Source organism: Dermacentor silvarum, chromosome 4 (genome assembly GCF_013339745.2).
Source record: "Dermacentor silvarum isolate Dsil-2018 chromosome 4, BIME_Dsil_1.4, whole genome shotgun sequence".
Taxonomy (NCBI): Eukaryota; Metazoa; Arthropoda; class Arachnida; order Ixodida; family Ixodidae; genus Dermacentor; species Dermacentor silvarum.
Window position 1 is genome coordinate 230,895,086 of NC_051157.2, and position 9,234 is coordinate 230,904,319.

At 44.9% G+C, this 9,234-nt stretch overlaps 1 non-coding gene across 1 annotated transcript; it reads left to right on the top strand.

Moving 5' to 3' along the window:
• The first annotated feature begins 4,240 nt into the window (after positions 1 to 4,240).
• Trnas-gga (transfer RNA serine (anticodon GGA)) lies at positions 4,241 to 4,314 on the top strand. The gene has a single exon. It is a non-coding gene; the product is annotated as a tRNA-Ser (tRNA).
• The last annotated feature ends 4,920 nt before the right edge of the window (positions 4,315 to 9,234 follow it).

Sequence of the window (9,234 nt, forward strand, 5' to 3'; positions counted from 1 at the left end):
AGATGGCAAGCCGCCCTCCTCAGCGAGGCACCTGAGGACAAGGAGTGGGCCGTCCAGCGGGCCAGGGCCATTGCCGACGATCTCGGAAGATTTTTCTCCGGCGATGGACCCCTGGCAGCCTAGCCCCGGGAACCAACAGCCATAACCGTTGGACAAATAAAGTTTATTCCTATCTTATCCTACAACCGGTTTAAAGACGACCGCACATCGGTGGAGAGCGAGCCACGCTCCGGTCGGCCATAAACATGCCGAAATGACCAGGTCATTGCCGAAGTGAACGCTGTGGTGATGCGGGACCGTCCTGTGACTATCCGAGAAATTGCGGAAGAGGTGGGCATCAGCACTTTTTCTGCACATTCCATTATGACCGAAGATTGGGCCATTGGAGTTGCGGCAAAATTCGTGCCGAAGATGCTCACGGTGGAGCAAAAGCAACTTCGTGTTGAAGTCTCACAGGACATGCTACTTCATGAACACCATAATCACTGGTGACGAGTCTTGGGTGTACGGATACGACCCGGAAACCGAATCACAGTCGTCACAGTGGAAGCATTCCACGTCATCAAGACTAAAGAAGGCGCGCCAAGTGCGCAGTAACGTCAAAGTGATGCTGACTGCTTTCTTTGACTCCCGCGGTGTGGTACACCACGAGTACGCACCACAGGGTCCTCCGTCACCTACGTGATGCTGTGCGGCTCAAGAGACCGGTGTTGTGGTGAACAGGAAATTGGCGCATCCACCACGACAATGCTCCTGCACATTCCTCGCACTTGATTCAGAATCTTTTGGTGAAAAACCAGACTCCTGTAGTTCAACAGGCTCCTTACTCTCCTGATATCACCCCCTGCGACTTATGGCTGTTTCTCAAAATCAAGAGACCATTGAAAGTAACGCCGATTTCAGACAAGAGAGGACATTATGGTTGCAACGACAGCTGAGCTAAACTCTATTCCTGAAAGAGGCCTTCTCGGAATACTTCCAACAATGGCAGCACTACTGAGAGAAGTGTGTGGAGCTCCAAGGAGACTACTTTGAGGGTGATTAGGTTTCCAACGCTCCAGTTATGCCAGTGTTTTTTTTTTCTTCGGCCAAAGGTCGGATACTTTTCTAACAGACCTCGTATTATGAATCCCAACCAACTAGCCCGGCACCGTGCCCTAGCAAACTCGGGAATTGTTTGCGATTGCCAACATCTGAGCCACGCCGTAAGTTGCGCGACAAAGAAGGCTACAGAACATAATTAACAACAAAACTGAACTTCATCCCCCATAGGTGGTATTAAGTAGTGCCAGGCAGACTCGACGTAAGCACGACAGAGTCAAAACAGCACCTGTCAGTAGAACAAACACCGGCCACTTTTCTTTTTTTTTTCTTCGAAACGTATGTGAGATTGAAAAAAACAAGAACTTCTAACTGGCTTAGCGTCCTTAGCGTGGAATCTTTTGAAGCTGATGCATCGCAAGCGCCATCGTTCCGTGGTACACGAAATTTTGTTGCTTTTTATTTAGCTCTGTATGTGCCCTTGCGCGTAATTTGCCGCAGTAGTAATTTGCTTATATGTTATTTGCTGCTGTTAATTTTTCCCTTCACCTATTAGATTTGAATGCAAAAAATGTCTCCTTTGATTGCTTTCAAGAATGGCTAACTGCTATAAATTTCTATTCCACTCCTGCGATATCCCTGTGTAAGGGCTGAGCTCGACAGTATCTGTAAATAAATAAACAAAATAAATAAAAGTTTTGCCATTTGCTTCTCTCGCGCTTAGTCCGATTTCTCCACCCGCACCATATTCTTTCTTTTCCTTTTTTTTCTTTAGTTTCTTCATCAAGTTGAATAAAATAATGCGGTCTTACATGCCAAAACCACGATCTGATTATTAGGCACGCTGTACGTACTTGGGCCTCTTGAATGATTTTGACGCCTGGGACTTCTTTAGCGTGCACCCAATGTACGTGAAAAAAGCCCACACGAAAGTTCGCATTCCACCCTGATCAGAATGCGGCCGAGATCGGAGCCGCGACCTACAGCTCTGCAGCGTGACGCCACTGGGCTACCGTGGCGGGTGCCTTGGCGTCCAAGACATGTCTCAAAGGTTTCGTTCCCTTCATTCTGTTGCTTTCCTTGTGCGATTTATGCTTACGTGTGTGTGTGTGCAATGCATACGCTCTCGTATCCACATCCCGCCTTTTCGTGCACTGCTTTCTGTCATGCTTCATTTGCCGAACAATTGCAACAATGCTTTTATGTTCGCGCACCTGTCATGGCGGCCAAAAAGCAGCTGACAGTATTACGTAAATAAATAAAGCGGAAGTTTGTCCCGAAACCAAAAGGCTGAAGTTAAGACATTCGACATAAATTCAACCCGTCATTTCATTGCACCGGCAGCACGCGCACACGCTGATGTAGGCAATCTGGTCACTAAACTACAGTATTTAACTCAACGCGCCGTAAAGCGGCAACACTGCGCCGCTCATCGGTCGTCTCGTCGAGCGCTGGGAAAGAACGGAAGCTGTGCGTGGCCGTTTTACGTGGCGCATTGATGCCGCTGGATTTCCCTTAGCCCCAACTCGCGGAAGCAGTCAAAGCGCATAGTGAGCGATGGCGTGGCTGCCGATTCACGCTTGTTCCACTGCCCCACACCTATGGCTTTTTTTTCTACGTTTCTGACTCGATTAAAACGTCTTTCAAGATTACTCTCCTTCTGACGGCTATACCTCAAGAACTCGACTACAATGCCTCCGCTGGGCGCACGACCTTCTCGAAGCGTTCCTGAAAACGGCCGCCATGATACAGTTTCTTGAGGCTGATTTGCACGGCCATTTGCGGCTCCCTTGGTCGCGCATCCACTCCCCGGTGCGTTTCCCTCTTAATCGGCATCTGTGCTCGCACGGCGATTAGGCACGAGGCGAAATCTGTCTCCGCGCGTGCCTGATCTGCCACGCCGGACGGGCGACTCGCTCGAGGAATGGGATCAAGCGGCGGGAGCCAAGGCCGCCTTTGTCTATTATGTCCGCTGCGCGAGAAACGTGTTCTTTTGCCGCCCGGGCCCCTTTCGAATCTGGAACGCAATCCAATAGGGAGCGCCTCAATGCTGCTCCGGCGAGATTGTTTGACAGACCTTTGTTGCGGGGTGCACCAGGGGCTGCCAAGCGCCGCTGGCCTGGAAAACGTTGCTCGCTCGTTGACAGGCGGGCCCCTGACGAGCCTTGCACCAACGCGCCATTCGACGAGATTGGCAGCTTCCGGAAATCGCGTAATTAAACGGCGGCCGCGTCTCCACAGCGGCGAGAAGACCAACTGTCCGAGCAAGGGCTTGTTGTTCATTCGACCGCCGTCACTCACGTCTGCCGCGAAATTGCGTGCCCACAGCGTCCGCTTCTGGTAGCACAAAACTTATCCGTAAGACGTGCTTTCTACTCGTGCGCCACAGGTATATTCGTGCCAAAACGCGAGCTTAAAATATATGACGCGCCTTCGCTGTTTGCTCCAAGCAATGATTTACTCACGCGGACAGAGTGTCCTGTAAGTTACAAACAAAAAACCTCACTTTCACACTTCTTTCATGTCTAGAGCCCAGGATATATCTGCCGATCGAGTATTTCAAGAAATCGGTGACGTGTGATGTTCTTTAAAGGTTATCTGTCCAGATTGAGACGGAAATGTTTCAACTGTTTGCGGGTCAGTCTGATAGTGAATGTACTTCGCAGGCTTTCTGGTGTATCATGCATGGTGCAGATGAAGTGTATGACGTAATAGTTCAGCGGAAATCCGCTAGGTGGAGATAAGTAATTAAAGGGAAACTGAGACTTCCACCCAAACGTAGCAATTTGCTACAATGGAAACCCAACCGGGTTCCTCGAAAGAAAGCCTCGCAGTTGAAGAAAAATTCGGCCTGGTCCGGGACTCGGAACCCGGGACCACCGCCTTTCCGGGCAGCCGCTCTACCATCTGAGCTAACCAGGCGGCTAGCAGATGGCAGGGCGAAGTCGAATTTGTCGACAACTCGAAGCAAAGGCAAGTGTATGCCGTAATAGTCGAATTTTTCTTCAACTGCGAGGCTTTCTTTCGAGGAACCCGGTTGGGTTTCCATTGTAGCAAATTGCTACATTTGGGTGGAAGTCTCAGTTTCCCTTTAATTACTTATCTCCACCTAGCGGATTTCCGCTGAGCTATTACGTCATACACTTGCCTTTGCTTCGAGTTGTCGACAAATTCGACTTCGCCCTGCCATCTGCTAGCCGCCTGGTTAGCTCAGATGGTAGAGCGGCTGCCCCGGAAAGGCGGTGGTCCCGGGTTCGAGTCCCGGACCAGGCCGAATTTTTCTTCAACTGCGAGGCTTTCTTTCGAGGAACCCGGTTGGGTTTCCATTGTAGCAAATTGCTACATTTGGGTGGAAGTCTCAGTTTCCCTTTAATTAATGGTGCAGATGAGTATCGCCCACGCTCAAGATTCACAGTGCTTGAATTCGAATAGCATGCATGCTGTTCGCCCATCTTATACGACCTTTGCCGCACCTCGCAAGAGTAACTCCTCTTAGCGAGAGGTCATCGCATGTGCCTGGGGGTGGCACAAGCTACGCCTTGTTATTGTTGAGCCTTGCCTACCACCGTTTCTAGTTCGGGAAGTTCCGAAACAGGGCATTTTTTTCAGGCTTCAAATGCAGTATAAGAACCACGCGTTGGTTTTAGACATATTGATAAGGGACAAAAGTCATGCCCATAGTGAAATTCTAGACCCTTGAGTTGAATTGAGTTTGGGAAATAAAACGTCGAATATCCTCCATGGCTGCTGGCGCCCTCAGAAATAGAGTTGGCAATAGATAGTATAATTATAAAACGAGATATGTTCGTTAAAGCTGCTCAGCAACTAGCACTATGCCAGAAATACGAATGCTAATCCATGATACATACATGTCTACACGGATGGCACATAATATGTAGTATGACCTGTTTGTTTCTTTTTGTAAAACTGCCTAATACAATGCCCACCTGCTTTGGTCTCAGTGAGACTGGCAGTATCGCAAATAAAAATAAATAAAAATAATCTCAACTCTTCAAAGCACTGAGGTTCTTTTATTGGAAGCTAGAGCACACAATGTTGAACGGCTTGTTTGATTTTCTTACTTAAAGCGAAGCTTTCTCGCCGAGTTCCATGCAACGTATTACGTATGTATGGCACCTAGGGCCAAATGCGTTTAGCACGATGGCGGAGCAGGGCCAGCAACTTGCCTAAACTTTAGCTTGTGACTTTGGAAACTCATAATTTTCAACAAAGTACGGCGCTATAAGTAATTAAATAAACATTAATAAAATACCGCGGGATTGGAACACGTGAGCTGATATTGAAACCATAACGGCACGGACGCACGCTTCGACACGCGGCCTGCCATCCACGGTTATGCTTATTCACAGTTCATGGTTTCTCTTCCCCGTCCATTTTCTTTCTCAGTAGAGATTGATTTATCATTTACTGTTTGCTTCGTAAAATGTATTGCTTGTACGTACATAGTTTAGTTTAGACCCCCTTTTAGTCTTTCGCTATGAGTCTAACCAGTTTTGCCTATTTTTATGTATTGCAATCAAGACCATTACATGCAAAAATACAAGAACAAAACAGTATGGACACCACTGAAAATTTCAACAAGTAAAATATATATGATGTACTGCGCGCAATTATGTGTAGTATTTCACTGCAACTATAATAGTAATTCGCTGCAAATAAAATCATTTCTTCGTATAACATGCTGTTCGTTAATACTAACATTTATAACTCGAAAACCACACTTCCTGTACACACAAGCATGACTAATAATCCAAACGTACCAAGAATGCTTCCCTTGACGTAGATGTCAACTGCCATTGAGTCTGCCTGTTTTTGTTTTTTATGTATAAGTAGCTGTAGGCGAATTTCTCTGTTGCCTATATTTACAAAAGTTATAAAGCGTGTCATGTGTTATAAGCGTGTCTCGATTTTGAAAAAGTCGATGATTTCATCAAGCAATGTTTTTTGGAAAAACAGAACGAATGCTGAATAAGAGGTGGTTCCTTAAAGTTAACGAGTAGTTATCTCACAAATCGAGTTCAGCGTACTGACATGCAGCATGCAATGTCAAAAATGTGTAAGATAAAATACAGCGTCCCACAGGGGACACCGTAGACACCGTTTATAATGGGCCCGTTTTTCTTAGTGTTATATATAACTACTATCGTAAATATAACACTAACACCAGACATCGTAACATATGGTCATGACGCTAACGTTCTGGCTGAGATTACGATAATCTAGAGAAACAAGAAGCAGTGGGTAGAAACGCTGGTCGGTATGGCTAAAAACAAGCAAACTTGTGCTAAATACTAAAAAAAACTTGTTTTCAAACAACAAATAAATATATACTTCGCGAAATTCAAGTTACATTTCGAGGGGTTTTGATTGAACACGCTGTATGTCAGAAGTGCCTTGGCGTTGTTTTCTAAAGAACGCTAAATTGATCATTCCACATCAACAATCTTTCTACAAATATTTCACGATCCATTGGTATAATCGGAAAAATCAAGTGTTTGTTGCCACTTTGGGTAGAAAAAAAGCTTCATTATACGTTAGTGTATGCATTACTACGTGTTAATTTGGGGCACGATCACTAAAACAAATAAATAAACAGTTCATAGACCGCAAAAAAGAATGGCAGCCGCTTAATCGAACGCGTTCCGCCAGATTCTCTCACAAGCACAACATTCTAACGTTTGAAGATATTTTTCTACAAGAAGATAGCGAAAAATATTTACGACCAAATGAGAACAGATGTGGATGCATTCAGTGAAGTTTAATTTCAGAAACAACATATGTATAGTTTTGAAACACTACCTATTACAGTATAATTATTATACGGACAACTTACAGCCCGCAAGAACTTACACACAGTGGCGTAGCCAGAAATTTTGTTCGGGGGGGGGGGGGGGGGGGGGGGGCGCTGAGGTTGCAGCGCGGCCTCCTCCTTATAGAATTTGTCAAGGGATCAAATACATGAATAATAACTGCATTGCCACTGCCAATGCCAGTGTATACTATATGCTGCCAACGAATTATTGAGCGCTACGCACTGTCAAGTACAATATGTATTTTTTTCATGCAATAATATATTCGTATGTCCCAAAAACTGTGGCAGAAATAACTGATACCAATGCTGCCGCGTTTTTTTTTGTCTATTTAATAAGTAAAGAAAATATCACGCGAACTTTCGAACTATATCAGTTCGAAACGAGCAAGGCAGTGCATGCAGCTGATATGAAAAACGTAAAGGCCATGAAATGAATAAGTTGAGGACAAATATTTTGATGAATCTTTGTCATTCAAGAACCCTGTTTACATTTTTGCACATATGCAACGACCAGGAAAAAAACTCAATGACGCTGTCCTTAGTTGCAATGAATTGCGCAGGAGCAGCAGTTACCAGTCGTGTATTGTCAGTAATTGAAACAAAATTATAGTCGCAACAGTGAGTACATATAAAAGCAGGAGTTCTGCAAAATTTACCTTAGCAATGCGAAGATAGAATGGAATATACAAATGCCAGATACAATTCGCTAAAGGGCAAAAAAGAGTCGCTGGAAACAAAGTTCACTGCTTGTATACACAAAAGGTCGCAACAAGATATTTAAATATTCGTCCAAGTCTCCAATAAATCTACGTATTTAAGCAAATGTCACTGTATATAACGCGGCAAACAAGACAAATAAACATGTTGCGCAGTCACATATAGTAAAGTTTGCGCACAGAAAGACAAATGATCTAGGCAAGAACAAAACAATGATCGCAGAAATCGTGATATGTACTCGGGCCATGCGAGGGTCGCGACAGTGCCATATGGGTAGAATAATAGAGGAATAATGGAGAAATCAAGACGAAAATGTGTAATTTAACTGCCTGAACAGCAGCAACAATTATTCTGCACCCGAAATTAAAGGAGGGTATTGCTTCGTTTCAAAAAAGAAGTAAAAGTGGGTAGCTAAAAAGGAAAGAAAAGGACAAACGAAAGCTACAGATGCTGCGGAAAGTTGAACTACGCAATATCCGAGTGTGGTTTGGCAAATGCCGCGTGGGCCGGGCTTTCAATGAGCAAGGTCGGTCAAAATTGATTATTGATGTCCTCGTAATTTTCGTACTCGCATGATAATTTTGATCATGATGCTAACTGCTAGAATAAACGGCTAAAATTTCTGTGGTTTTAAAAGCTAATGAACAGTCATACGTTTTCATAATTACGAGCTTATGGACCTGAAGGAACAGATACTTTTACTTGCATTGATTTTTGCTGCTTCGCTATCTAAAGGACAAACTTCTCTCGGCGAGGAAGTTGAGCGAAGCAGTCAATGACTTCGGACACGTTGATGCCGACGTCTCTGTGGGTGTATAGAAGCGCCAGCCTAACCATGCGTTCCACAGATATTGTAGAGCGCAAGAAGTTTTTTAGTAAACTCTTGTTAAAAAATATTATCTCTGCGCTGGCAATGGGCACTGGAAGGGTCACCAGAATCTGCAGCAGTTTGTACACATTTATATAGAACCTGCAGTCGCAATGAGGGAGAGCATCTATTCCGGTGCTAAAACCTAAAACACTCCATCGATGTCGTTGGCATCCTTGTTTAGGTACCTTGCACAAACAGTAGGCTGTTCGATTCCAGCGATGTCCGTGGTTTCGTCAGGAAGTATGGAGAAGGCTTTCTTTGATAATTTTACCACAAGTATCTATAATTTGGTTTTGGGCATCTGGGCTTACATACGAGGCATTACTGGGGCAACTTTCCAAATGGTTCTTCAGATATGCATCTCCACGATCAGCTCTCATGCGAAGAAGCGCTCTGAAAATACGTGTATTTTCAGTGGGGGCTATGCTGTTAATCCATAGGGCCACTGTCCCTGTGGCCACGGAGAGCCAAACCTTGTCGCCCGCAAAAAGAATTTCCTCAATAATAGGCCATTTACTTTCTTCTGTTTTCTCATATTTTACTTTGCCTGCCCTGGTCCAGCTGATCGATCACATTGGGCACGCTTCCTGAAAATGTTTGGAGAAAATTATCAGCTGCTAGCTCACAGTCACGGTGATATTTAGTATTTTCGTGTGTGTGGAAGATTGCGAGCGCATGCTTCCATTTCTGCACACGAGGGCTCCAGTGCACGCATGTTGGCCCAAGCTTATAAGAGCATTAACCTCATAAAGGTCCAGAATTTAAATCCTTT